The sequence below is a fragment of the Carica papaya genome, chromosome 8 (genome assembly GCF_054855325.1).
Source record: "Carica papaya isolate Zhongbai chromosome 8, ASM5485532v1, whole genome shotgun sequence".
Classification (NCBI taxonomy): Eukaryota; Viridiplantae; Streptophyta; class Magnoliopsida; order Brassicales; family Caricaceae; genus Carica; species Carica papaya.
This window is the reverse complement of record NC_142316.1, coordinates 17285032-17312277: the sequence shown is the minus strand read 5'-3', so window position 1 is coordinate 17312277 and position 27246 is coordinate 17285032. Positions and strand designations below refer to the sequence as shown.

The 27246-nt window shown below is 46.6% G+C and overlaps 4 non-coding genes and 42 pseudogenes across 4 annotated transcripts; all 46 read left to right on the top strand.

Moving 5' to 3' along the window:
• Positions 1-559: 559 nt before the first annotated feature.
• LOC148245335 (5S ribosomal RNA) lies at positions 560-678 on the top strand (annotated as a pseudogene).
• Positions 679-885: 207 nt separating this feature from the next.
• LOC148245334 (5S ribosomal RNA) lies at positions 886-1004 on the top strand (annotated as a pseudogene).
• A 561-nt stretch (positions 1005-1565) lies between these two features.
• On the top strand, positions 1566-1684 carry LOC148245333 (5S ribosomal RNA; annotated as a pseudogene).
• An 884-nt stretch (positions 1685-2568) lies between these two features.
• Positions 2569-2687, top strand: LOC148245332 (5S ribosomal RNA; annotated as a pseudogene).
• Positions 2688-3250: 563 nt separating this feature from the next.
• Positions 3251-3369, top strand: LOC148245331 (5S ribosomal RNA; annotated as a pseudogene).
• Positions 3370-3931: 562 nt separating this feature from the next.
• Positions 3932-4050, top strand: LOC148245330 (5S ribosomal RNA; annotated as a pseudogene).
• A 559-nt stretch (positions 4051-4609) lies between these two features.
• Positions 4610-4728, top strand: LOC148245329 (5S ribosomal RNA; annotated as a pseudogene).
• An 824-nt stretch (positions 4729-5552) lies between these two features.
• On the top strand, positions 5553-5671 carry LOC148245328 (5S ribosomal RNA; annotated as a pseudogene).
• A 562-nt stretch (positions 5672-6233) lies between these two features.
• On the top strand, positions 6234-6352 carry LOC148245327 (5S ribosomal RNA; annotated as a pseudogene).
• A 562-nt stretch (positions 6353-6914) lies between these two features.
• Positions 6915-7033, top strand: LOC148245326 (5S ribosomal RNA; annotated as a pseudogene).
• Positions 7034-7597: 564 nt separating this feature from the next.
• Positions 7598-7716, top strand: LOC148245325 (5S ribosomal RNA; annotated as a pseudogene).
• A 559-nt stretch (positions 7717-8275) lies between these two features.
• Positions 8276-8394, top strand: LOC148245324 (5S ribosomal RNA; annotated as a pseudogene).
• Positions 8395-8599: 205 nt separating this feature from the next.
• Positions 8600-8718, top strand: LOC148245323 (5S ribosomal RNA; annotated as a pseudogene).
• Positions 8719-9279: 561 nt separating this feature from the next.
• Positions 9280-9397, top strand: LOC148245322 (5S ribosomal RNA; annotated as a pseudogene).
• A 202-nt stretch (positions 9398-9599) lies between these two features.
• On the top strand, positions 9600-9718 carry LOC148245321 (5S ribosomal RNA; annotated as a pseudogene).
• A 209-nt stretch (positions 9719-9927) lies between these two features.
• On the top strand, positions 9928-10046 carry LOC148245320 (5S ribosomal RNA; annotated as a pseudogene).
• Positions 10047-10930: 884 nt separating this feature from the next.
• On the top strand, positions 10931-11049 carry LOC148245319 (5S ribosomal RNA; annotated as a pseudogene).
• Positions 11050-11258: 209 nt separating this feature from the next.
• On the top strand, positions 11259-11377 carry LOC148245318 (5S ribosomal RNA; annotated as a pseudogene).
• Positions 11378-11939: 562 nt separating this feature from the next.
• LOC148245317 (5S ribosomal RNA) lies at positions 11940-12056 on the top strand (annotated as a pseudogene).
• Positions 12057-12621: 565 nt separating this feature from the next.
• LOC148245316 (5S ribosomal RNA) lies at positions 12622-12740 on the top strand. The gene has a single exon (XR_015814295.1). It is a non-coding gene; the product is annotated as a 5S ribosomal RNA (ribosomal RNA).
• A 206-nt stretch (positions 12741-12946) lies between these two features.
• On the top strand, positions 12947-13065 carry LOC148245315 (5S ribosomal RNA; annotated as a pseudogene).
• A 205-nt stretch (positions 13066-13270) lies between these two features.
• On the top strand, positions 13271-13389 carry LOC148245314 (5S ribosomal RNA). Its single transcript, XR_015814315.1, has one exon. It is a non-coding gene; the product is annotated as a 5S ribosomal RNA (ribosomal RNA).
• Positions 13390-13949: 560 nt separating this feature from the next.
• On the top strand, positions 13950-14068 carry LOC148245313 (5S ribosomal RNA; annotated as a pseudogene).
• A 204-nt stretch (positions 14069-14272) lies between these two features.
• Positions 14273-14391, top strand: LOC148245312 (5S ribosomal RNA; annotated as a pseudogene).
• Positions 14392-14600: 209 nt separating this feature from the next.
• Positions 14601-14719, top strand: LOC148245311 (5S ribosomal RNA; annotated as a pseudogene).
• Positions 14720-14922: 203 nt separating this feature from the next.
• LOC148245310 (5S ribosomal RNA) lies at positions 14923-15041 on the top strand (annotated as a pseudogene).
• Positions 15042-15562: 521 nt separating this feature from the next.
• Positions 15563-15681, top strand: LOC148245309 (5S ribosomal RNA; annotated as a pseudogene).
• Positions 15682-15888: 207 nt separating this feature from the next.
• LOC148245308 (5S ribosomal RNA) lies at positions 15889-16007 on the top strand (annotated as a pseudogene).
• Positions 16008-16568: 561 nt separating this feature from the next.
• On the top strand, positions 16569-16687 carry LOC148245307 (5S ribosomal RNA; annotated as a pseudogene).
• Positions 16688-17153: 466 nt separating this feature from the next.
• Positions 17154-17272, top strand: LOC148245306 (5S ribosomal RNA; annotated as a pseudogene).
• A 559-nt stretch (positions 17273-17831) lies between these two features.
• On the top strand, positions 17832-17950 carry LOC148245305 (5S ribosomal RNA; annotated as a pseudogene).
• A 559-nt stretch (positions 17951-18509) lies between these two features.
• Positions 18510-18628, top strand: LOC148245304 (5S ribosomal RNA; annotated as a pseudogene).
• Positions 18629-18830: 202 nt separating this feature from the next.
• On the top strand, positions 18831-18949 carry LOC148245303 (5S ribosomal RNA; annotated as a pseudogene).
• A 560-nt stretch (positions 18950-19509) lies between these two features.
• LOC148245302 (5S ribosomal RNA) lies at positions 19510-19628 on the top strand (annotated as a pseudogene).
• Positions 19629-20126: 498 nt separating this feature from the next.
• Positions 20127-20245, top strand: LOC148245301 (5S ribosomal RNA; annotated as a pseudogene).
• A 559-nt stretch (positions 20246-20804) lies between these two features.
• Positions 20805-20923, top strand: LOC148245300 (5S ribosomal RNA). The gene has a single exon (XR_015815562.1). It is a non-coding gene; the product is annotated as a 5S ribosomal RNA (ribosomal RNA).
• Positions 20924-21482: 559 nt separating this feature from the next.
• LOC148245299 (5S ribosomal RNA) lies at positions 21483-21601 on the top strand. The gene has a single exon (XR_015815561.1). It is a non-coding gene; the product is annotated as a 5S ribosomal RNA (ribosomal RNA).
• Positions 21602-22159: 558 nt separating this feature from the next.
• Positions 22160-22278, top strand: LOC148245298 (5S ribosomal RNA; annotated as a pseudogene).
• Positions 22279-22834: 556 nt separating this feature from the next.
• On the top strand, positions 22835-22953 carry LOC148245297 (5S ribosomal RNA; annotated as a pseudogene).
• A 202-nt stretch (positions 22954-23155) lies between these two features.
• On the top strand, positions 23156-23273 carry LOC148245296 (5S ribosomal RNA; annotated as a pseudogene).
• Positions 23274-23834: 561 nt separating this feature from the next.
• LOC148245295 (5S ribosomal RNA) lies at positions 23835-23952 on the top strand (annotated as a pseudogene).
• Positions 23953-24154: 202 nt separating this feature from the next.
• LOC148245294 (5S ribosomal RNA) lies at positions 24155-24273 on the top strand (annotated as a pseudogene).
• Positions 24274-24478: 205 nt separating this feature from the next.
• Positions 24479-24597, top strand: LOC148245293 (5S ribosomal RNA; annotated as a pseudogene).
• Positions 24598-25663: 1066 nt separating this feature from the next.
• Positions 25664-25782, top strand: LOC148245292 (5S ribosomal RNA; annotated as a pseudogene).
• A 555-nt stretch (positions 25783-26337) lies between these two features.
• LOC148245291 (5S ribosomal RNA) lies at positions 26338-26456 on the top strand (annotated as a pseudogene).
• A 560-nt stretch (positions 26457-27016) lies between these two features.
• LOC148245290 (5S ribosomal RNA) lies at positions 27017-27135 on the top strand (annotated as a pseudogene).
• Positions 27136-27246: the final 111 nt, after the last annotated feature.

Sequence of the window (27246 nt, the reverse complement as noted above, 5' to 3'; positions counted from 1 at the left end):
TTTTTTTCGGACGGGTCGTTCGACGTTACGCGCGACTGGAACTAGGTTCCCCTTGTTTATACGCAAATGTGAGTCAAGAAGCAGGGCATTTTAATCGATATTAGAACGAGAAGGAGAGATGCAGAGTGCACGCACAAGGAAACAAATGACGGGAGGGGTGATGGAGGGAGAAAATGTGTATGTATTTGCAGCGCAGAATGAAACATGAGCAATCATACCAGCACCAATGCAACGGATTCTATCAGAACTCCGCAAGTTAAGGGTGCTTGGGCGAGAGTAGCACTAGGATGGGTGACCTCCTGCGAAGTCCTTATATTTCACCCATTTTCTTAGGAAGTCCTCGTATTGCCCCCATTTTTTTGCAGATGATTCTTTCGACGATACGCGCGACTTGAATTATGGTCCTCAGGTTTATTCGCAAATGTGAGTCATGGCACCGTAGCATTTTACTTGATATTAGAACGAGCACGGGAGGTGCAGTGCGCACGCACAAGGAAACAAATGACGGGAGGGGGAAGCAACGAGAAGGAGTTTATGTATTTGCAGCGCGGTATTAAACGGGTGCGATCATACCAGCACAAATGCACCGGATCTCATCAGAACTCCGCAGTTAAGTGTGCTTCGGCGAAAGTTGTACAATGATGTGTTACCTCTGGGGAAATTCTCGTGTTTCACCCATTTTTTTTTTTAGATGTGAAGTTCGACGTTACGCGCGACTTTAATTATAGTCCGCAGATTTATTCGCAAATGTGAGTCAAGGCGCCGTGATATTTTACTTGATATTAGAACGAGAACGAGAGATGCAGCGCGCAAGCACAAGGAAACAAATGACGGGATGTAGAAGAAAGGGAAATGAGTTTATGTATTCGCAGCGCAAAATTAAACAGCTGCGATCATACCAGCACAAATGCACCGGATCCCTTCAGAACACCGCATTTAAGTGTGCTTGGGCGAGGGTAGTACTCGGATGGGTGACCTCCTGCGAAGTCCTCGTGTCGCACTAATTTTTTTTTCAAACGGGTCGTTCGAAGTTACGCGCGACGGGAACTAGGCTCCACTGGTTTATACGCAAATGTGAGTCAAGAAGCAGGGGCATTTTAATCGATATTAGAACGAGAAAGAGAGATGCAGAGTGCACGCACAAGGAAACAAATGACGGGAGGGGGATGGAGGGAGAAAAAGTGTATGTATTTGCAGCGCAGAATGAAACATGAGCAATCATACCAGCACCAATGCAACGGATTCTATCAGAACTCCGCAAGTTAAGGCTGCTTGGGCGAGAGTAGCACTAGGATGGGTGACCTCCTGCGAAGTCCTTATATTTCACCCATTTTCTTAGGAAGTCCTCGTGTTGCACCCATTTTTTTGCAGATGATTCTTTCGATGATACGCGCGACTTGAATTATAGTCCTCAGGTTTATTCGCAAATGTGAGTCACGGCACCGTAGCATTTTACTTGATATTAGAACGAGCACGGGAGGTGCGGTGCGCACGCACAAGGAAACAAATGACGGGAGGGGGAAGAAACGAGAAAGAGTTTATGTATTTGCAGCGCAGAATTAAACGGGTGCGATCATACCAGCACTAATGCACCGGATCCCATCAGAACTCCGCAGTTAAGTGTGCTTGAGCGAGAGTAGTACTCGGATGGGTGACCTCCTGGGAAGTCCTCATGTCGCACCAATTTATTTTCAGACGGGTCGTTCGATGTTACGCGCGACTGGAACTGGGGTCCGCTGGTTTATACGCAATTGTGAATCAAGAAGAAGGGGCATTTTAATCGATATTAGAACGAGAAGGGGAGGTGTTGTGTGAACGCACAAGGAAACAATTGATGGGAGGGGGAGGGAAGGAGAAGGAGTGTATGTATTTTCAGCACAAAATGAAACAGGTGCGATCATACCAGCACTAATGCAACGGATTCTATCAGAACTCCGTAGGTAAGGGTGCTTGGGCGAGAGTAGTACTAGCATGGGTTACCTCCTGCGAAGTCCTTATATTTCACCCATTTTCTTGTGAAGTCCTCGTGTTGCACCCATTTTCTTTTTTTCAGATATGTCGTTCGACGTTACGCGCGACTTTAATTATGGTCCGCAGGTTTATTCGCAAATATGAGTCACGGCGCCGTGGCTTTTTACTTGATATTAGAACGAGAACGGGAGGTGCAGTGCGCACGCACAAGGAAACAAATGACGGGAGGAGGACGAAAAGAGAAGGAGTGTATGTATTTGAAGTGCAAAATTAAACAAGTGGCATCATACCAGCACTAATGCACTGGATCACATCAGAACTCTCTAGTTAAGTGTGGTTGGTCGAGAGTAGTACTCGGATGGGTGACCTCTTGGGAAGTCCTCGTGTCGCACAAATTTTTTTTCAGACGGGTCGTTCGACGTTACGCGCAACTAGAACTATGGTCCGCTGGTTTATACGTAAATGTGAGTCAAGAATCAGGGGCATTTTAATCGATATTAGAACGAGAAGGAGAGGTGCAGTGTGACGCACAAGGAAACAAATGATGGGAGGGGGGAGGGAAGAATGAGTGTATGTATTTTTAGCACGAAATTAAACAGGTGCGGTCACAACAGCACAAATGCACCGGATCCCATCAGAACTCCATAGTTAAGTGTACTTTGGCGAAAGTAGTACAATGATGGGTTACCTCCTGGGAAGTTCTCGTGTTGCACCCATTTTCTTTTTTTCAGATGTGCCGTTCGACGTTACGCGCGACTTGAATTATGGTCCGCAGATTTATTCGCAAATGTGAGTCACGGCGCCGTGACATTTTACTTGATATTTGAACGAGAACAAGAGGTGCAGTGCGCACGCACAAGGAAACAAATGACGGGAGGGGGAAGAAAGGAGAAGGAGTGTGTGTATTCGCAGCGCGAAATGAAACAGGTGCGATCATACCAGCAATAATGCAACGGATTCTATCAGAACTCCGTAGGTAAGGGTGCTTGGGCGAGAGTAGTACTACCATGGGTTACCTCCTGCGAAGTCCTTATATTTCACCCATTTTCTTGTGAAGTCCTCGTGTTGTACCCATTTTTTTGCAGATGATTCTTTCGACGTTACGCGCGACTTGAATTATGGTCCTATGGTTTATTCGCAGATGTGAGTCACGGCGCTGTAGTATTTTACTTGATATTAGAACGAGAACGGGAGGTGCAGTGTGCACGCACAAGGATACAAATGATAGGAGGGAGAAGAAAGGGGAATGAGTTTATGTATTTGTAGCGCAAAATTAAACAGGTGCTATCATACCAGCACTAATGCACCGGATCCCATCAGAACTCCGCAGTGAAGTGTGATTGGGCGAGATTAGTACTCGAATGGGTGACCTCCTGGGAAGTCCTCGTGTTGCACAAATTTTTTTTTTCAGACGGGTCGTTCGACGTTACGCGCGACTGGAATTAGGGCCCACTGGTTTATACGCAAATGTGAGCCAAGAAGCAGGGGCATTTTTATCGATATTAGAACGAGAAGGAGAGATGTAGAATGCACGCACAGGGAAACAAATGACGGGAGGGGGGATGGAGGGAGAAAAAGTGTATGTATTTACAGTGCAGAATGAAACATGAGCAATCATACCAATACCAATGCAACAGATTCTATCAGAACTACGCAGTTAAGGGTGATTGGGCGAGAAAAGTACTCGGATGGGTGACCTTCTGCGAAGTCCTTATATTTCACTCATTTTCTTAGGAAGTCCTCGTGTTGCTCCCACTTTTTTACAGATGATTCTTTCGACAATACGCGTGACTTGAATTATGGTCCTCAGGTTTATTCGCAAATGTGAGTCACGGCACCGTAGCATTTTACTTTATATTAAAACGAGCACGGGAGGAGCAGTGCGCACGCATATGGAAACAAATGACGGGAGGGGGAAGAAAGGAGAAGGAGTTTATGTATTTGCAGCGCGGAATTAAATGGGTGCGATCATACCAGCACTAATGCACCGGATCCCGCCAGAACTCCGCAGTTAAGTGTGCTTGGGCGAGAGTAGTACTCAGATAGGTGACCTCCTGGGAAGTCCTCGTGTCGCACCGATTTTTTTTCAGACGGGTCGTTCGACGTTACGCACGACTGGAACTAGAGTCCGCCGGTTTATCCGCAAATGTGAGTCAAGAAGCAGGGGCATTTTAATCGATATTAGAACGAGAAGGAGAGGTGCAGTGTGAACGCACAAGGAAACAATTGATGGGAGGGGGAGGGAAGGAGAAGGAGTGTATGTATTTTCAGCACGAAATGAAACAGGTGCGATCATACCAGCACTAATGCAACGAATTCTATCAGAACTCCGTAGGTAAGGGTGCTTGGGCGAGAGTAGTACTAGCATTGGTTACCTCCTGCGAAGTCCTTATATTTCACCCATTTTCTTGTGAAGTCCTCGTGTTGCACCCATTTTTTTGCAGATGATTCTTTCGACGTTACGCGCGACTTGAATTAGGGTCCTCAGGTTTATTCGCAAATGTGATTCACGGCGCTGTAGCATTTTACTTTATATTAGAACAAGAGCGGGAGGTGCAGTGCGCACGCACAAGAAAACAAATGACGAGAGGGGGAAGAAAGGGGAATGAGTTTATGTATTTACAGTGCGAAATTAAACAGGTGCGATCATACCAGCATTAATGCACCGGATCCCATCAGAACTCCGCAGTGAAGTGTGCTTAGGCGAGATTAGTACTCGGATGGGTGACCTATTCGGAAGTCCTCGTGTCGCACCAATTTTTTTTCAGTCGGGTCGTTAGACGGTACGCGCGTCTGGAACAAGGGTCCGTTGATTTATATGCAAAAGTGAGTCAAGAAGTAGGGGCATTTTAATCGATATTAGAACGAGAAGGGGAGGTGAAGTGTGAACGCACAAGGAAACAAATGACGGGAGGGGGAAGAAAGGAGAAGGAGTGTATGTATTTGCAGCGCGAAATTAAAGAGGTGCGATCATACCAGCACTAATGCAACGGATTCTATCAGAACTCCGTAGGTAAGGGTGCTTGGGCGAGAGTAGTACTAGCATGGGCTACCTCCTGCGAAGTCCTTATATTTCACCCATTTTCTTGTGGAGTCCTCGTCTTGCACCCATTTTAATCGATATTAAAACGAGAAAGAGAGGTGCAGTGTGAACGCACAAGGAAACAATTGATGGGAGGGGGAGGGAAGGAGAAGGAGTGTATGTATTTTCAGCACGAAATGAAACAGGTGCGATCATACCAGCACTAATGCAACGGATTCTATCAGAACTCCGTAGGTAAGGGTGCTTGGGCGAGAGTAGTACAAGCATGGGTTACCTCCTGCGAAGTCCTTATATTTCACCCATTTTCTTGTGAAGTTCTCGTGTTGCACCCATTTTTTTTGCAGATGATTATTTCGACGTTACGCGCGACTTGAATTATGGTCCTCAGGTTTATTCACAAATGTGAGTCACGGCGCCGTGGCATTTTACTTGATATTAGAACGAGAACGGGAGGTGCAGTGCGCACGCACAAGGAAACAAATGACGGGAGGGGGAAGAAAGGGGAAGGAGTTTATGTATTTGCAGCGCGAAATTAAACAGGTGCGATCATACCACCACTAATGAACCGGATACCATCAGAACTCCGCAGTTAAGTGTGCTTGGGCGAGAGTAGTACTCGGATGGGTGACCTCCTCGGAAGTCTTCGTGTCGCAACAATTTTTTTTCAGAAGGGTCGTTCGACGTTGCGCGCGACTGGAACTAGGGACCGCTGGTTTATACACAAATGTGAGTCAAGAAGCAGGGGCATTTTAATCGATATTAGAACGAGAATGAGAGGTGCATTGTGCACACACATGGAAACAAATGACGGGAGGGGGGATGGAGGGAGAAAATGTGTATGTATTTGCAGCGCAGAATGAAACATGAGCAATCATACCAGCACCAATGCAACGGATTCTATCAGAACTCCGCAGGTTAACGGTGCTTGGGCGAAAGAAGCACTAGGATGGGTGACCTCCTGCGAAGTCCTTATATTTCACCCATTTTCTTAGGAAGTCCTCGTGTTGCACCCATTTTTTTTGCAGATGATTCTTTCGACGATACGCGCGACTTGAATTATGGTCTTCAGGTTTATTCGCAAATGTGAGTCACGGCATCGTAGCATTTTACTTGATATTAGAACGAGCACGGGAGGTGCAGTGCACCCGCACAAGGAAACAAATGACGGGAGGGGGAAGAAAGGAGAAGGAGTTTATGTATTTGCAGCGCGGAATTAAACGGGTGCGATCATACCAGCACTAATGCACCGGATCCCATCAGAACTCCGCAGTTAAGTGTGCTTGGGCGAGAGTAGTACTCAGATGGGAGACCTCCAGGGAAGTACTTGTCTCTCATTAATTTTTTTTTCAGACGGGTCGTTCGACGTTACGCGCGACTGGAACTAGGGTCCGCTGGTTTATAGGCAAATGTGAGTCAAGAAGCAGGGGCATTTTAATCCATATTAGAACGAGAAGGAGAGGTGCAGTGTGAACGCACAAGGAAACAATTAATGGGAGGGGGAGGGAAGGAGAAGGAGTGTATGTATTTTCAGCACGAAATGAAACAGGTGCGATCATACCAGCACTAATGGAACGGATTCTATCAGAACACCGTAGGTAAGGGTGTTTGGGCGAGAGTAGTACTAGCATGGGTTACCTCCTGCGAAGTCCTTATATTTCACCCATTTTCTGGTGAAGTTCTCGTGTTGCACCCATTTTCTTTTCTTCAGATGTGCCGTTCGACGTTACGCGCGACTTTAATTATGGTCCGCAGATTTATTCGCAAATGTGAGTCACGGCGCCGTGGCATTTTACTTAATATTTGAACGAGAACGAGAGGTGCAGTGCGCACGCACAAGGAAACAAATGAGGGGAGGGGGAAGAAAGGAGAAGGATTTTATGTATTTCCGGCGTGAAAAATTAGGTGCGATCATACCATCACTAATGCACCGGATCCAATCAGAACTCCGCAGTTAAGTGTGCTTGGGCGGGAGTAGTACTCGTATGGGTGACCTCCTGAGAAGTCCTCGTGTCGCACTAATTTTTTTTTTCAGACGGGTCGTTCGACGTTACGCGCGACTGGAACTAGGGTCCACTGATTTATACGCAAATGTGAGTCAAGAAGCAGGGGCATTTTAATCGATATTAGAACGAGAAGGAGAGATGCAGAGTGCACGCACAAGGAAACAAATAACGGGAGGAGGGATGGAGGGAGAAAAAGTGTATGTATTTTAAAGCGCAGAATGAAACATGAGCAATCATACCAGTACCAATGCAACGGATTCTATCAAAACTCCGCATGTTAAGGATGCTTGGGCGAGAGTAGTACTAGCATGGGTTACCTCCTGCGAAGTCCTTATATTTCACCCATTTTCTTGTGAAGTCCTCGTGTTACAACCATTTTTTTGCAGATGATTCTTTCGACGTTACGCGCGACTTGAATTATAGGCCTCAGGTCTATTCGCAAATGTGAGTCACAGCACCGTAGTATTTTACTTGATATTAGAACGAGCACGGGAGGTGCAGTGCCCACGCACAAGGAAACAATTGACGGGAGGGGGAAGAAAGGAGAAGGAGTTTATGTATTTGCAGCGCGAAATTAAACGGGTGCGATCATACCAGCATTATTGCACTGGATCCCATCAGAACTCCGCAGTTAAGTGTGCTTGGGCGAGAGTAGTACTCGGATGGGTGACCTCTTGGGAAATCCTTGTGTTGCACCAATTTTTTTTTCAGACGGGTCGTTCGACATTACGCGCGACTGGAACTATGGTCCGCTGGTTTATACGCAAATGTGGGTCAAGAATCAGGGGTATTTTAATCGATATTAGAAGGAAAAGGAGAGGTGCAGTGTGAACGCACAAGGAAACAAATAATGGGAGGGGGGGTGGGAAGAAGGAGTGTATGTATTTTCAGCGGGAAATTAAACAGGTGCGGTCATACCAGCACTAATGCATCGGATTCTATCAGAACTCCGTAGGTAAGGGTGCTTGAGCGAGAGTAGTACTAGCATGGGTTACCTCCTGCGAAGTCCTTATATTTCACCCATTTTCTTAGGAAGTCCTCGTGTTGCACCCATTTTTTTGCAGATGATTCTTTCGATGTTACGCGCGACTTGAATTATGGTCCTCAGGTTTATTCGCAAATGTGAGTCACGGCGTTGTAGCATTTTACTTGATATTAGAACGAGAACGGGAGGTACAGTGCGCACGCACAAGGAAACAAATGACGGGAGGGGGAAGAAAGGGGAATGAGTTTATGTATTTGCAGCGCAAAATTAAACGGGTGCAATCATACCAGCACTAATGCACCGGATCCAATCAGAACTCCGCAGTGAAGTGTGCTTGGGCGAGATTAGTACTCGGATGGGTGACCTTCTGGGAAGTCCTCGTGTCGTACCAATTTTTTTTCAGACGGGTCGTTCGACTTTACGCGCGTCTGGAACTAGGGTCCGCTGGTTTATACGCAAATGTGAGTCAAGATGCAGGGGCATTTTAATCGATATTAGAACGAGAATGAGAGGTGAAGTGTGAACGCACAAGGAAACAAATGACAGGAGGGGGAAGAAAGGAGAAGGAGTGTATGTATTTGCAGCGCGAAAGTAAACAGGTGCGATCATACCAGCACTAAAGCTCCGGATCCCATCAGAACTCTGCTGTTAAGTGTGCTTGGGCGAGCATAGTACTCGAATGGGTGACCACTTGGGAAGCCCTCGTGTTGCACCTATTTTTTTTCGGATGGGTTGTTAGACGTTACGCGCGAATAGAATTATAAACCGCTGGTTCATTTGCAAAGATGAGTCACGGTGCCGGGGTATATTACTTGATATTAGAACGAGAAAGAGAAATGCAGAGTGCACGCACAAGGAAACAAATGACGGGAGGGGGGATGGGAGGAGAAAGAGTGTATGTATTTGCAGTGCAGAATGAAACATGAGGGATCATACCAGCACTAATGCAATGGATTCTATCAGACCTCCGCAGTTAAGGGTGCTTGGGCGAGAAAAGTACTCGGATGGGTGACCTCCTGCGAAGTCCTTATATTTCACCCATTTTCTTGGGAGGTCCTCGTGTTGCTCCCATCTTTTTGCAGATGATTCTTTCGACTTTACGCGCGATTTGATTTATGGTCCGCAGGTTTATTCGCAAATGTGAGTCACAGCGCCGTGGCATTTTACTTGATATTAGAACGAGTACGGGAGGTGCAGTGCGCACGCACAAGGAAACAAATGACGGAAGGAGGAAGAATAGAGAAGGAGTGTATGTATTTAAAGTGCAAAATTAAACAAGTGGCATCATGCCAGCACTAATGCACTGGATCCCATCAGAACTCTGCAGTTAAGTGTGCTTGGGCGAGAGTAGTACTCGGATGGGTGACCTCCTGGGAAGTCCTCGTATCGCAACAATTTTTTTTCAGATTGGTCGTTCGACGTTACGCGCGACTGGAACTATGGTCCGCTGGTTTATAGCAAATGTGAGTCAAGAATCACGGGCATTTTAATCGATATTCGAACGAGAAGGAGAGGTGTAGTGTGAATGCACAAGGAAACAAATGATGGGAGGGGGGAGGGAAGAAGTAGTGTATGTATTTTCAGCACGAAATTAAACAGGTGCGGTCACACCAGCACAAATGCACCGCATCCCATCAGAACTCCGCAGTTAAGTGTGCTTTGGCGAAAGTAGTACAATGATGGGTTACCTCCTGGGAAGTTCTCGTGTTGCACCCATTTTCTTTTTTTCAGATGTGTCGTTCGACGTTACGCGCGACTTTAATTATGGTCCGCAGATTTATTCTCAAATGTGAGTCACGGCGCCGTGGTATTTTACTTGATATTTGAACGAGAACGAGAGGTACAGTGCGCACGCACAAGGAAACAAATGATGGGAGGGGGAAGAAAGGAGAAGGAGTGTATGTATCTGCAGCGCGAAAATAAACAGGTGCGATCATACCAGCACTACAGCCCCGGATCCCATCAGAACTCCGCAGTTAAGTGTGCTTGGGCGAGAGTAGTACTCGGAATGGTGACCACCTGGGAAGCCCTCGTGTTGCACCTATTTTTTTTCGGATGGGTTGTTCGACGTTACGCGCGAAGGGAATTATAAACCGCTGGTTCATTTGCAAAGGTGAGTCACGGTGCCAGGGCATATTACTTGATATTAGAACGAGAAAGAGAGATGCAGAGTGCACGCACAAGGAAACAAATGACGGGAGGGGGGATGGGAGGAGAAAGAGTGTATGTATTTGCAGTGCAGAATGAAACATGAGGGATCATACCAGCACTAATGCAACGGATTCTATCAGAACACCGCAGTTTAGGGTGCTTGGGCGAGAAAAGTACTCGGATGGGTGACCTCCTGCGAAGTCCTTATAATTTCACCCATTTTCTTGGGAGGTCCTCGTGTTGCACCCATCTTTTTACAGATGATTCTTTCGACGTTACGCGCGACTTGATTTATGGTCCGCAGGTTTATTCGCAAATGTGAGTCACGGCGCCGTGGCATTTTACTTGATATTTGAACGAGTACGGGAGGTGCAGTGCGCACGCACAAGGAAACAAATGACGGGAGGAGGAAGAAAAGAGAAGGAGTGTATCTATTTGAAGTGCAAAATTAAACAAGTGGCATCATACCAGCGCTAATGCATTGGATCCCATCAGAACCCTGCAGTTAAGTGTGCTTGGGCGAGAGTAGTACTCGGATGGATGACCTCTTGGGAAGTCCTCGTATCGCAACAATTTTTTTTCAGATGGGTCGTTCGACGTTACGCGCGATTGGAACTATGGTCCGCTCGTTTATACGCAAATGTTAGTCAAGAATCAGGGGCATTTTAATCGATATTAGAACGAGAAGGAGAGGTGCAGTGCGAACGCACAAGGAAACAAATGATGGGAGGGGGGGAGGGAAGAAGGAGTGCATGTATTTTCAGCACGAAATTAAACAGGTGCGGTCACACCAGCACAAATGCACCGGATCCCATCAGAACTCCGCAGTTAAGTGTGCTTTGGCGAATGTAGTACAATGATGGGTTACCTCCTGGGAAGTTCTCGTGTCGCACCCATTTTCTTTTTTTCAGATGTGCCGTTCGACGTTACGCGCGACTTTAATTATGGTCCGCAGATTTATTCGCAAATGTGAGTCACGGCGCCGTGGCATTTTACTTGATATTTGAACGAGAACGAGAGGTGCAGTGCGCACGCACAAGGAAACAAATGATGGGAGGGGGAAGAAAGGAGAAGGAGTGTATGTATCTGCAGCGCGAAATTAAACAGGTGCGATCATACCAGCACTACAGCCCCGGATCCCATCAGAACTCCGCAGTTAAGTGTGCTTGGGCGAGAGTAGTACTCGGATCGGTGACCACCTGGGAAGCCCTCGTGTTGCACCTATTTTTTTTCGGATGGGTTGTTCGACGTTACGCGCGAAGGGAATTATAAACCGCTGGTTCATTTGCAAAGGTGAGTCACGTTGCCAGGGCATATTACTTGATATTAGAACGAGAAAGAGAGATGCAGAGTGCACGCACAAGGAAACAAATGACGGGAGGGGGGATGGGAGGAGAAAGAGTGTATGTATTTGCAGTGCAGAATGAAACATGAGGGATCATACCAGTACTAATGCAACGGATTCTATCAGAACACCGCAGTTAAGGGTGCTTGGGCGAGAAAAGTACTCGGATGGGTGACCTCCTGCGAAGTCCTTATAATTTCACCCATTTTCTTGGGAGGTCCTTGTGTTGCACCCATCTTATTGTAGATGATTCTTTCGACGTTACGCGCGACTTGATTTATGGTCCGCAGATTTATTCGCAAATGTGAGTCACGGCGCCGTGGCATTTTACTTGATATTAGAACGAGTACAGAAGGTGCAGTGCGCACGTACAAGGAAACAAATGACGGGATGAGGAAAAAAAGAGAATGAGTGTATATATTTGAAGTGCAAAATTTTAACAAGTGGCATCATACCAGCACTACTGCACTGGATCCCATCAGAACTCTGCAGTTGAGTGTGCTTGGGTGAGAGTAGTACTCGGATGGGTGACCTCCTGGGAAGTCCTTGTGTCACACTAATTTTTTTTTTCAGACGGGTCGTTCGAGGTTACGCGCGACTGGAACTAGGGTCCACTGGTTTATACGCAAATGTGAGTCAAGAAGCAGGGGCATTTTAATCGATAGTAGAACGAGAAGGAGAGATGCAGAGTGCACGCACAAGGAAACAAATGACGGGAGGGGGGATGGAGGGAGAAAAAGTGTATGTATTTGCAGCGCAGAATGAAACATGAGCAATCATACCAGCACCAATGCAACGGATTCTATCAGAACTCCGCAAGTTAAGGGTGCTTCGGCGAGAGTAGCTCTAGGATGGGTGACCTCCTGTGAAGTCCTTATATTTCACCCATTTTCTTAGGAAGTCCTCGTGTTGCACCTATTTTTTTGCAGATGATTCTTTCGACGATACGCGCAACTTGAATTATGGTCCTCAGCTTTATTCGCAAATGTGAGTCACGGCACCGTAGCATTTTACTTGATATTAGAACGAGCACGGGAGGTGCAGTGCGCACGCACAAGGAAACAAATGACGGGAGGGGGAAGAAAGGAGAAAGAGTTTATGTATTTGCAGCGTGGAATTAAAAGGGTGCGATCAAACCAGCACTAATGCACCGGATCCCATCAGAACTCCGCAGTTAAGTGTGCTTGGGCGAGAGTAGTACTCGGATGGGTGACCTCCTGGGAAGTCCTCGTGTCGCACCAATTTTTTTTTCAGACGGGTCATTCGAAGTTACGCGCGACTGGAACTAGGGTCCGCTGGTTTATACGCAAATGTGAGTCAAGAAGCAGGGGCATTTTAATCGATATTAGAACGAGAAGGAGAGGTGAAGTGTGAACGCACAAGGAAACAAATGACGAGAGGGGGAAGAAAGGAGAAGGAGTGTATGTATTTGTAGCGCGAAACTAAACAGGTGCGATCATACCAGCACTAAAGCCCCGAATCCAATCAGAACTCTGCAGTTAAGTGTGCTTGGGTGAGATTAGTACTCGGATGGGTGACCTCCTGGGAAGTCCTTGTGTCGCACAAATTTTTTTTCAGACGGGTCGTTCGGCGTTACGCGCGTCTGGAACTAGGGTCCGGTGGTTTATACGCAAAGGTGAGTCAAGAAGCAGGGGCATTTTAATCGATATTAGAACGAGAATAAGAGGTGAAGTGTGAACGCACAAGGAAACAAATGACGGGAGGGGGAAGAAAGGAGAAGGAGTGTATGTATTTGCAGCGCGAAATTAAACAGGTGCGATCACACCAGCACTAAAGCTCCGGATCCCATCAGAACTCCGCAGTTAAGTGTGCTTGGGCGAGAGTAGTACTCGGATGGGTGACCACTTGAGAAGCCCTCGTGTTGCACCTATTTTTTTTCGAATGGGTTATTCGACGTTACGCGCGAATGGAATTATAAACTGTTGGTTCATTTGCAAAGGTGAGTCACGGTGCCGGGGCATATTACTTGATATTAGAACGAGAAAGAGAGATGCAGAGTGCACGCACAAGGAAACAAATGACGGGAGGGGGGATGGAAGGAGAAAGAGTGTATGTATTTGCAGTGCAGAATGAAACATGAGGGATCATACCAGTACTAATGCAACGGATTCTATCAGAACTCCGCAGTTAAGGGTGCTTGGGTGAAAAAAGTACTCGGATGGGTGACCTCCTGCGAAGTCCTTATATTTCACCCATTTTCTTGGGAGGTCCTCGTGTTGCGCCCGTCTTTTTGCAGATGATTCTTTTGACGTTATGCGCGAATTGATTTATGGTCCGCAGGTTTATTCGCAAATGTGAGTCACGGCGCCGTGGCATTTTACTTGATATTAGAACGAGTACGGGAGGTGCAGTGCGCACGCACAAGGAAACAAATGACAGGATGAGGAAGAAAAGAAAAGGAGTGTAGGTATTTGAAGCGCAAAATTAAACAAGTGGCATCATACCAGCACTAATGCACTGGATCCCATCAGAACTCTGCAGTTAATTGTGCTTGGGCGAGAGTAGTACTCGGATTGGTGACCACCTGGGAAGTCCTCGTGTCGCACCAATTTTTTTTCAGACGGGTCGTTCAACGTCACGCGCGACTGGAACTATGGTCCGCTGGTTTATACGCAAATGTGAGTCAAGAATCAGGGACATTTTAATTGATATTAGAACGAGAAGGAGAGGTGCAGTGTGAACGCACAAGGAAACAAATGATGGGAGGGGGGGAGGGAAGAAGGAGTGTATGTATTTTCAGCACGAAATTAAACAGGTGCGGTCACACCAGCACAAATGCACCGGATCCCATCAGAACTCCGCAGTTAAGTGTGCTTTGGTGAAAGTAGTACAATGATGGGTTACCTCCTGGAAAGTTCTCGTGTTGCACCCATTTTCTTTTTTTCAGATGTGCCATTCGACGTTACGCGCGACTTTAATTATGGTCCGCAGATTTATTCGCAAATGTGAGTCACGGCGCCATGGTATTTTACTTTATATTTGAACGAGAACGAGAGGTGCAGTGCGCTCGCACAAGGAAACAAATGACGGGTGGGGGAAGAAAGGAGAAGGAGTTTATGTATTTGCAACGCGGAATTAAACGGGTGCGGTCACACCAGCACTAATGCACCGGATCCCATCAGAACTCCGCAGTTAAGTGTGTTTGGGCGAGAGTTGTACTCGGATGGGTGACCTCTTGGGAAGTCCTCGTGTCGCACCAATTTTTTTCAGACGGGTCGTTCGACGTTACGCGCGACTTGAACTATAATCCGCTGGTTTATACGCAAATGTGAGTCAAGAATCTGTGGTATTTTAATCGATATTAGAACGAAAAGGAGAGGTGCAGTGTGAATGCACAAGGAAACAAATGATGGGAGGGGGGGAGGGAAGAAGGAGTGTATGTATTTTCAGCACAAAATTAAACAGGTGCCGTCACACCAGCACAAATGCAACCGATCCAATCATAACTCCGCAGTTAAGTGTGCTTGGGCGAGAGTAGTACTCGGATGGGTGACCACTTGGGAAGTTCTCGTGTTGCACCCATTTTTTTGCAGATGATTCTTTCGACGTTACGCGCGACTTGAATTTTGGTCCTCAGGTTTATTCGCAAATGTGAGTCACGGCGTCGTAACATTTTACTTGATATTAAAATGAGCACGGGAGGTACAGTGCGCACGCACAAGGAAACAAATGACGGGAGGGGGAAGAAAGGAGAAGGAGTTTATGTATTTGCAACGCAAAATTAAACGGTTGCGATCATACCAGCACTAATGCAACGGATCCCATCATAACTCTGCAGTTAAGTGTGCTTGGGTGAGAGGGATGGGTGACCTCTTGGGAAGTTCTCGTGTCGCACAAATTTTTTTTCAGACGGGTCGTTCGACTTTACGCGCAACTGGAACTATGGTCCACTTGTTTATAGCAAATGTGAGTCAAGAAGCAGGGGCATATTAATCGATATTAGAACGAGAAAAAGAGGTGCAGTGTGAACGCACAAGGAAACAAATGATGGGAGGGGGGAGGGAAGGAGAAGGAGTGTATGTATTTTCAGCACGAAATTAAACAGGTGCTATCACACCAGCACAAATATACCGGATCCGATCAGAACTCCGCAGTTAAGTGTGCTTTGGCGAAAGTAGTACAAGGATGGCTTACCTCCTGGGAAGTTCTCGTGTTGCACCCATTTTTTTTTTCAGATGTGCCATTCGACGTTACGCACGACTTTAATTATAGTCCGCAGATTTATTCGAAAATGTGAGTCACTGCGCCGTGGCATTTTACTTGATATTTATACGAGAACGAGAGGTGCAGTGCACACACACAAGGAAACAAATGACGGGAAGGGGAAAAAAGGAGAAGGAGTGTACGTATTTGCAGCGCGAAATTAAATAGGTGCCATCATACCAGCACTAATGCACCGTATCCCATCAGAACTTAGCAGTTAAGTGTGCTTGGGCGAGAGTAGTACTCGAATTGGTGACCGCCTGGGAAGTCCTCGTGTTGCACCCATTTTTTTTCGGATGGATCGTTCGACGTTACGCGCGAATGCAATTATAAACCGCTGGTTCATTCGCAAAGGTGAGTCACGATGCCAGGGAATTTTACTTGATATTAGAACAAGAAGGAGAGATGCAGAGTGCACGCACAAGGAAACAAATGACGGGAGAGGGGATGGAGGGAGAAAGAGTGTATGTATTTGCAGCGCAGAATGAAACATGAGCGATCATACCAGCACCAATGAAATGGATTCTATCAGAACTCCGCAAGTTAAGGGTGCTTGGGCGAGAGTAGCACTAGGATGGGTGACCTCATGCGAAGTCCTTATATTTCACCTATTTTCTTAGGAAGTCCTCGTGTTGCACCCATTTTTTTGCAGATGATTCTTTCGACGTTACGCGCGACTTGAATTATGGTCCTCAAGTTTATTCGCCAATGTGAGTCACGGCACCGTAGCATTTTACTTGATATTAGAACGAGCACGGGAGGTGCAGTGCGCACGCACAAGAAAACAAATGACGGGAGGGGGAAGAAAGGAGAAGGAATTTATGTATTTGCAGCGCAACATTAAACAGGTGCGATCATACTAGCACTAATGCACCGGATCCCATCAGAACTCCGCAGTTAAGTGTGCTTGGGTGAGAGTAGTACTCGGATAAGTGACCTCCTGGGAAGTCCTCGTGTCGCACTAATTTTTTTTTTAGACGGGTCGTTCGACGTTACGCGCGACTGGAACTAGGGTCCACTGGTTTTTACGCAAATGTGAGTCAAGAAGCAGAGGCATTTTAATCGATATTAGAACGAGAAGGAGAGATGCAGAGTGCACGCACAAGGAAACAAATGACGGGAGGGGGGATGGAGGGAGAAAAAGTGTTTGTATTTGCAGCGCAGAATGAAACATGAGCAATCATACCAGCACCAATACAACGGATTCTATCAGAACTCCGTAAGTTAAGGGTGCTTGGGCGAGAGTAGCATTAGGATGGGTGACCTCCTGCGAAGTCCTTATATTTCACCAATTTTTTTGCAGATGATTCTTTCGACGATACGCGGGACTTTAATTATGGTTCTCATATTTATTCGCAAATGTGAGTCACAGCACCGTAGCATTTTACTTGATATTAGAACGAGCACGGTAGGTGCAGTGCGGAATTAAACGGGTGCGATCATACCATCACTAATGCACCGGATCCCATCAGAACTCCGCAGTTAAGTGTGCTTGGACGAGAGTAGTTCTCGGATGGGTGACCTCCTGGGAAGTCCTCGTGTCGCACCAATTTTTTTTCAGACGGGTCGTTCGACGTTACGCTCAACTGGAACTGGGGTCTGCTGGTTTCTACGCAATTGTGAGTCAAGAAGCAAGGGCATTTTAATCGATATTTGAACGAGAACGAGAGGTGCAGTGCGCACGCACAAGGAAACAAATGACGGGAGGGGGAAGAAAGGAGAAGGAGTGTATGTATTTGCAGCGCGAAATGAAACAGGTGCGATCATACCAGCACAAATGCAACGGATTCTATCAGAACTCCGTAGGTAAGGGTGCTTGGGCGAGAGTAGTACTAGCATGGGTTACCTCCTGCGAAGTCCTTATATTTCACCCATTTTCTTGTGAAGTCCTCGTGTTGCACCCATTTTTTTGCAGATGATTCTTTCGACATTACGCGCGACTTGAATTATGGTCCTCAGGTTTATTCGCAAATATGAGTCACGGCACTGTAGCATTTTACTTGATATTAGAACGAGAACGGAAAGTGCAGTGCGCACGCACAAGGAAACAAATGATGGGAGGGGGAAGAAAGGGGAATGAGTTTATGTATTTGCAGCGCAAAATTAAACAGGTGCGATCATACCAGCACTAATGTACCGGATCCCATCAGAACTCCGCAGTGAAGTGTTCTTGGGCGAGATTAGTACTCGGATGGGTGACCTCCTGGGAAGTCCTCGTGTCGCACCAATTTTTTTTCAGACGGGTCGTTCGACGTTACGCGCGACTGGAACTAGGGTCCGCTGGTTTATACGCAAATGTGAGTCAAGAAGCAGGGGCATTTTAATCGATATTAGAACGAGAAGGAGAGGTGCAGTGTGAACGCACAAGGAAACAATTGATGGGAGGGGGAGGGAAGGAGAAAAAGTGTATGTATTTGCAGCGCAGAATGAAACAGGTGCGATCATACCAGCACTAATGCAACGGATTCTATCAGAACTCCGTAGGTAAGGGTGCTTGGGCGAGAGTAGTAATAGCCTGGGTTACCTCCTGCGAAGTCCTTATATTTCACCCATTTTCTTGTGAAGTCCTCGTGTTGCACCCATTTTTTTGCAGATGATTCTTTCGACGTTACGTGCGACTTGAATTATGGTCCTCAGGTTTATTCGCAAATGTGAGTCACGGCGCTGTAGCATTTTACTTGATATTAGAACTAGAACGGGAGGTGCAGCGCGCACGCACAAGGAAACAAATGACGGGAGGGGGAAGAAAAGAGAAGTAGTGTATGTATTTGCAGCGCGAAACTAAACAGGTGCGATCATACCAGCACTAAAGCCCCGGATCCCATCAGAACTCCGCAGTTAAGTGTGCTTGGGTGAGATTAGTTCTCGGATGGTTGACCTCTTGGGAAGTCCTCATGTCGCACAAATTTTTTTTCAGACTGGTCGTTCAACGTTACCCGCGTCTGGAACTAGGGTCCGCTGGTTTATACGCAAATGTGAGTCAAGAAGCAGGGGCATTTTAATCGATATTAGAACGAGAATGAGAGGAGAAGTGTGAACGCACAAGGAAACAAATGACGGGAGGGGGAAGAAAGGAGGAGTGTATGTATTTGCAGCGCGAAATTAAAGTGGTGCGATCATAGCAGCACTAAAGCCCCGGATCCCATCAGAACTCCGCAGTTAAGTGTGCTTGGGCGAGAGTAGTACTCAGATGGGTGACCACCTGGGAAGCCCTCGTGTTGCCCCTATTTTTTTTTGGATGGGTTGTTCGACATTACGCGCGAATGGAATTATAAACCGCTGGTTCATTTGCAAAGGTGAGTCACGGTGCCGGAGCATATAACTTGATATTAGAACGAGAAAGAGAGATGCAGAGTGCACGCACAAGGAAACAAATGACGGGAGGGTGGATGGGAGGAGAAAGAGTGTATGTATTTGCTGTGTAGAATGAAACATGAGGGATCAAACCAGCACTAATGCAACGGATTCTATCAGAACTCCGCAGTTAAGGGTGCTTGGGCGAGAAAAGTACTCGGATGGGTGCCCTCCTGCGAAGTCCTTATATTTCACCCATTTTCTTGGGAGGTCCTCGTGTTGCGCCAATTTTTTTTCAAACGGGTCGTTCGACGTTACGCAGGACTGGAACTTGGGTCCGCTGGTTTATACGCAAATGTGAGTCAAGAAGCAGGGGCATTTTAATCGATATTAGAACGAGAATGAGAGGTGAAGTGTGAACGCACAAGGAAACAAATGACAGGAGGGGGAAGAAAGGAGAAGGAGTGTATGTATTTGCAGCGCGAAATTAAACAGGTGCGATCATACCAGCACTAAAGCTCTGGATCCCAGCAGAACTCCGCAGTTAAGTGTGCTTGGGCGATGGTATTACTCGGATGGGTGACCACCTGGGAAGTCCTTATATTTCACCCATTTTCTTGTGAAGTCCTCGTGTTGCACCCATTTTAATCGATATTAGAACGAGAAAGAGAGGTGCAGTGTGAACGCACAAGGAAACAATTGATGGGAGGGGGAGGGAAGGAGAATGAGTGTATGTACTTTCAGCACAAAATGAAACAGGTGCGATCATACCAGCACTAATGCAACGGATTCTATCAGAACTCCGTAGGTAAGGGTGCTTGGGCGAGAGTAGTACTAGCCTGGGTTACCTCCTGCGAAGTCCTTATATTTCACCCATTTTCTTGTGAAGTCCTCGTGTTGCACCCATTTTTTTGTAGATGATTCTTTCGACGATACGCTCGACTTGAATTATAGTCCTCAGGTTTATTCGCAAATATGAGTCACGGCACCGTAGAATTTTACTTGATATTAGAACGATCACAGAGGTGCAGGGCGCACGCACAAGGAAACAAATGACGGGAGGGGGAAGAAAGGAGAAGGAGTTTATGTATTTGCAGCACGGAATTAAACGGGGGCGATCATACCAGCACTAATGCACCGGATCCCATCAGAACTCTGCAGTTAAGTGTGCTTGGGCGAGAGTTGTACTCGGATGGGTGACCTCTTAGGAAGTCCTCGTGTCGCACTAATTTTTTTTCAGACGGGTCGTTCGACGTTACGCGCGACTGGAATTAGGGTCTGTTGGTTTATACGCAAATGTGAGTCAAGAAGCAGGGGCATTTTAATCAATATTAGAACAGGAAGGAGAGGTGCAGTGTGAACGTACAAGGAAACAATTGATGGGAGGGGGAGGGAAGGAGAAGGAGTGTATGTATTTTCAGCACGAAATGAAACAGGTGCGATCATACCAGCACTAATGCAACGGATTCTATCAGAACTCCGTGGGTAAGGGTGCTTGGGCGAGAGTAGTACTAGCCTGGGTTACCTCCTGCGAAGTCCTTATATTTCACCCATTTTCTTGTGAAGTCCTCGTGTTGCACCCATTTTTTTGCAGATGATTCTTTCGACGATACGCTCGACTTGAATTATAGTCCTCAGGTTTATTCGCAAATGTGAGTCACGACACCGTAGAATTTTTCTTGATATTAGAACGATCACAGGAGGTGCAGGGAGCACGCACAAGGAAACAAATGACGGGAGGGGGAAGAAAGGAGAAGGAGTTTATGTATTTGCAGCGCGAAATTAAACGGGTGCGATCATACCAGCACTAATGCACCGGATCCCATCAGAACTCTGCAGTTAAGTGTGCTTGGGCGAGAGTAGTACTCGGATGGGTGACCTCTTAGGAAGTCCTCGTGTCGCACTAATTTTTTTTCAGACGGGTCGTTCGACGTTACGCGCGACTGGAATTAGGGTCTGTTGGTTTATACGCAAATGTGAGTCAAGAAGCAGGGGCATTTTAATCGATATTAGAACAGGAAGGAGAGGTGCAGTGTGAACGTACAAGGAAACAATTGATGGGAGGGGGAGGGAAGGAGAAGGAGTGTATGTATTTTCAGCACGAAATGAAACAGGTGCGATCATACCGGCACTAATGCAACGGATTCTATCAGAACTCCGTAGGTAAGGGTGCTTGGGCGAGAGTAGTACTAGCATGGGTTACCTCCTGCGAAGCCCTTATATTTCACCCATTTTCTTGTGAAGTCCTCGTGTTGCACCCATTTTTTTGCAGATGATTCTTTCGACGATACGCTCGACTTGAATTATAGTCCTCAGGTTTATTCGCAAATGTGAGTCACGGCACCGTAGAATTTTACTTGATATTAGAACGATCACAGGAGGTGCAGGGCGTACGCACAAGGAAACAAATGACGGGAGGGGGAAGAAAGGAGAAGGAGTTTATGTATTTGCAGCGCGGAATTAAACGGGTGCGATCATACCAGCACTAATGCACCGGATCCCATCAGAACTCTGCAGTTAAGTGTGCTTGGGCGAGAGTAGTACTCGGATGGGTGACCTCTTAGGAAGTCCTCGTGTCGCACTAATTTTTTTTCAGACGGGTCGTTCGACGTTACGCGCGACTGGAATTAGGGTCTGTTGGTTTATACGCAAATGTGAGTCAAGACGCAGGGGCATTTTAATCGATATTAGAACAGGAAGGAGAGGTGCAGTGTGAACGTACAAGGAAACAATTGAAGGGAGGGGGAGGGAAGGAGAAGGAGTGTATGTATTTTCAGCACGAAATGAAACAGGTTCGATCATACCAGCACTAATGCAACGGATTCTATCAGAACTCCGTAGGTAAGGGTGCTTGGGCGAGAGTAGTCTAGCATGGGTTACCTCCTGCGAAGTCCTTATATTTCACCCATTTTCTTGTGAAGTCCTCGTGTTGCACCCATTTTTTTGCAGATGATTCTTTTGACGTTATGCGCGACTTGAATTATGGTCCTCAGGTTTATTTGCAAATGTGAGTCGCGGCGCTGTAGCATTTTACTTGATATTAGAACGAGAACGGGAGCTGCAGTGCGCACGCACAAGGAAACAAATGACGAGAGGGGGAAGAAAGGGGAATGAGTTTATGAATTTGCAGCGCGAAATTTAATAGGTGCGATCATACCAGCACTAATGTACTGGATCCCATCAGAACTCCGCAGTTAAGTGTGCTTGGGTGATATTAGTAGTCGGATGGGTGACCTCCTGGGAAGTTCTCGTGTCGCACCAATTTTTTTTCAGAATGGTCGTTCGACGTTACGCGCGTCTGGAACTAGGGTTCGCTGGTTTATACGCAAATGTGAGTCAAGAAGCAGGGGCGTTTTAATCGATATTAGAACGAGAAGGAGAGATGAAATGTGAACGCACAAGGAAACAAATGACGGAGGGGGAAGAGAGGAGAAGGAGTGTATGTATTTGCAGCGCGAAATTAAACAGGTTCGCGTACCAGCACTAAAGCCCCGGATCTTATCAGAACTCCGCAGTTAGGTGTGCTTGGGCGAGAGTATTACTCGGAAGGGTGACCTCTTGGGAAGTCCTTATATTTCACCCAATTTCTTGTGAAGTCCTCATGTTACACCCATTTTTTTGCAGATGATTCTTTCGACGTTACGCGCGACTTGAATTATGGTCCTCAGGTTTATTCGCAAATGTGAGTCACGGCGCTGTAGCATTTTACTTGATATTAGAACGAGAACGGGAGGTGCAGCGCGCACGCACAAGGAAACAAATGACGGGAGGGGGAAGAAAAGAGAAGGAATGTATATATTTACAGCGCGAAACTAAACAGGTGCGATCATACCAGCACTAAAGCCCCGGATCCCATCAGAACTCCGCAGTTAAGTGTTCTTGGGTGAGATTAGTACTCGGATGGTTGACCTCTTGGGAAGTCCTCGTGTCGCAACAATTTTTTTTTAGACTGGTCGTTCGACGTTACGCGCGTCTGGAACTAGGGTCCGCTGGTTTATACGCAAATGTGAGTCAAGAAGCAGGGGCATTTTAATTGATATTAGAACGAGAATGAGAGGTGAAGTGTGAACGCACAAGGAAACAAATGACGGGAGGGGGAAGAAAGGAGGAGTGTATGTATTTGCAGCGCGAAATTAAAGAGGTGCGATCATAGCAGCACTAAAGCCTCGGATCCCATCAGAACTCCGCAGTTAAGTGTGCTTGGCGAGAATAGTACTCGGATGGGTGACCACCTGGGAAGCCCTCGTGTTGCACCTATTTTTTTTTGGATGGGTTGTTCGACGTTACGCGCGAATGGAATTATAAACCGCTGGTTCATTTGCAAAGGTGAGTCACGGTGCCGGAGCATATTACTTGATATTAGAACGAGAAAGAGAGATGCAGAGTGCACGCACAAGGAAACAAATGAAGGGAGGGGGGATGGGAGTAGAAAGAGTGTATGTATTTACAGTGCAGAATGAAACATGAGGGATCATACCAGCACTAATGCAACGGATTCTATTAGAACTCCACAGTTAAGGGTGCTTGGGTGAGAAAAGTACTCGGATGGGTGACATCCTGCGAAGTCCTTATATTTCACCCATTTTTTTGGGAGGTCCTCGTGTTGCACCCATCTTTTTACAGATGATTCTTTCGACGTTACGCGCGACTTGATTTATGGTCCGCAGGTTTATTCGCAAATGTGAGTCACGGCGCCGTGGCATTTTACTTGATATTAGAACGAGTACGGGAGGTGCAGTGTGCACGCACAAGGAAACAAATGACGGGAGGAGGAAGAAAAGAGAAGGAGTGTATGTATTTGAAGCGCAAAATTAAACAAGTGGCATCATACCAGCACTAATGCACTGGATCCCTTCAGAACTATGCAGTTAAGCGTGCTTGGGCGAGAGTAGTACTCGGATGGATGACCTCTTGGGAAGTCCTCGTATCGCAACAATTTTTTTTCAGATGGGTCGTTCGACGTTACGCGCGACTGGAACTATGGTCCGCTGGTTTATACGCAAATGTGAGTCAAGAATCAGGGGCATTTTAATCGATATTAGAACGAGAATGAGAGGTGCAGTGTGAACGCACAAGGAAACAAATGACGGGAGGGGGAAGAAAGGAGGAGTGTATGTATTTGCAGCGCGAAATTAAAGAGGTGCAATCATAGCAGCACTAAAGCCCCGGATCCCATTAGAACTCCGCAGTTAAGTGTGCTTGGGCGAGAGTAGTACTCGGATGGGTGACGACCTGGGAAGCCCTCATGTTGCACCAATTTTTTTTCGGATGGGTTGTTCGACGTTACGCGCGAATGGAATTATAAATCGCTGGTTCATTTGCAAAGGTGAGTCACGGTGCAGGGGCATATTACTTGATATTAGAATGAGAAAGAGAGATACAGAGTGCACGCACAAGGAAACAAATGACGGGAGGGGGAAGAAAGGAGAAGGAGTTTATGTATTTGCAGCACGGAATTAAACGGGTGCGATCATACCAGCACTAATGCACCGGATCCCATCAGAACTCCGCAGTTAAGTGTTCTTGGGCGAGAGTAGTACTCGGATGGGTGACCTCTTGGGAAGTCTTTGTGTCGCACCAATTTTTTTTCAGACGGGTCGTTCGACGTTACGCGCGACTGGAACTAGGGTCCGCTGGTTTATACGCAAATCTGAGTCAAGAAGCAGGGGCATTTTAATCGATATTTGAACGAGAACGAGAGGTGTAGTGTGAACGCACAAGGAAACAATTGATGGGAGGGGGAGGGAAGGAGAAAAAGTGTATGTATTTGCAGCGCAGAATGAAACAGGTGCGATAATACCAGCACTAATGCAACGGATTCTATCAGAACTCCGTAGGTAAGGGTGCTTGGGCGAGAGTAGTAATAGCATGGGTTACCTCCTGCGAAGTCCTTATATTTCACCCATTTTCTTGTGAAGTTCTCGTGTTGCACCCATTTTTTTGCAGATGATTCTTTCGACGTTACGCGCGACTTGAATTATGGTCCTCAGGTTTATTCGCAAACGTGAGTCACGGCGCTGTAGCATTTTACTTGATAATTGAACGAGAACGGGAGGTTTAGCGCGCACAAACAAGGAAACAAATGACGGGAGGGGGAAGAAAAGAAAAGGAGTATATGTATTTGCAGCGCGAAACTAAACAGGTGCAATCATACCACGCACAAGGAAACAGGGGCATTTTAATCGATATTAGAACGAGAATGAGAGATGCAGAGTGCACGCACAAGGAAACAAATGACGGGAGGGGGGATGGAGGGAGAAAAAGTGTATGTATTTGCAGCGTAGAATGAAACATGAGCAATCATACCAGCACCAATGCAACGGATTCTATCAGAACTCCGCAAGTTAATGGTGCTTGGGCGAGAGTAGCACTAGGATGGGTGACCTCCTGCGAAGTCCTTATATTTCACCCATTTTCTTAGGAAGTCCTCGTGTTGCACCCATTTTTTTGCAGATGATTCTTTCGACGATACGCGCGACTTGAATTATGGTCATCAGGTTTATTCGCAAATGTGAGTCACGACACCTTAGCATTTTACTTGATATTAGAACGAGCACGGGAGGTGCAGTGCGCACGCACAAGGAAACAAATGACGGGAGGGGGAAGAAAGGAGAAGGAGTTTATGTATTTGCAGCGCGAAATTAAACGGGTGCGATCATACCAGCACTAATGCACCGGATCCCATCAGAACTCCGCAGTTAAGTGCGCTTGGGCGAGAGTGGTACTCGGATTGGTGACCTCCTGGGAAGTCCTTGTGTCGCACCAATTTTTTTTCAGACGGGTCGTTCGACGTTACGCGCGACTGGAACTAGGGTTCGCTTGTTTATACGCAAATGTGAGTCAAGAAGCAGGGGCATTTTAATCGATATTAGAACGAGAAGGAGAGGTGCAGTGTGAATGCACAAGGAAACAATTGATGGGAGGGGGAGGGAAGGAGAAGGAGTGTATGTATTTTCAGCACGAAATGAAACAGGTGCGATCATACCAGCACTAATGCAATGGATTCTATCAGAACTCCGTAGGTAAGGGTGCTTGGGCGAGAGTAGTACTAGCATGGGTTACCTCCTGCGAAGTCCTTATATTTCACCCATTTTTTTGTGAAGTCCTCATGTCGCACCAATTTTTTTTCAAACGGGTTGTTCGACGTTACGTGCGTCTGGAACTAGGGTCCGCTGGTTTATACGCAAATGTGAGTCAAGAAGCAGGGGCATTTTAATCGATATTAGAACGAGAATGAGAGGTGAAGTGTGAACGCACAAGAAACAAATGACGGGAGGGGGAAGAAAGGAGGAGTGTATGTATTTGCAGCGCGAAATTAAACAGGTGCGATCATACCAGCACTAAAGCTCCGGATCCCATCAGAACTCCGCAGCTAAGTGTGCTTGGGCGAGGGTGGTACTCGAATGGGTGACCACTTGGGAAGCCCTCTTGTTGCACCTATTTTTTTTCGGATGGGTTGTTCGACGTTACGCGCGAATGGAATTATAAACCGCTGGTTCATTTGCAAAGGTGAGTCATGGTGCCGGGGAATATTACTTGATATTAGAACAAGAAAGAGTGATGCAGAGTGCACGCACAAGAAAACAAATGACGGGAGGGGGGAAGGGAGGAGAAAGAGTGTATGTATTTGCAGTGCAGAATGAAACATGAGGGATCATACCAGCACTAATGCAACGGATTCTATCAGAACTCCGCAGTTAAGGGTGCTTGGGCGAGAAAAGTACTTGGATGGGTGACCTCCTGCGAAGTCCTTATATTTCACCCATTTTCTTAGGAGGTCGTCGTGTTGCACCCATCTTTTTGCAGATGATTCTTTCGACGTTACGCGCGACTTGATTTCTGGTCCGCAGTTTTATTCGCAAATGTGAGTCACGGCGCCGTGGCATTTTACTTGATATTAGAACGAGTACGGGAGGTGCAGTGCGCACGCACAAGGAAACAAATTACGGGAGGAGGAAGAAAAGAGAAGGAGTGTATGTATTTGAAGCGCAAAATTAAACAAGTGGCATCATACCAGAACTAATGCACTTGATCCCATCAGAACTCTGCAGTTAAGTGTGCTTGGGCGAGAGTAGTACTCGGATGGGTGACCTCCTGCGAAATCCTTATATTTCACCCATTTTCTTAGGAAGTCCTCGTGTTGCGCCCATTTTTTTGCAGATAATTCTTTCGACGATACGCGCGACTTGAATTATGGTCATCAGGTTTATTCGCAAATGTGAGTCACAGC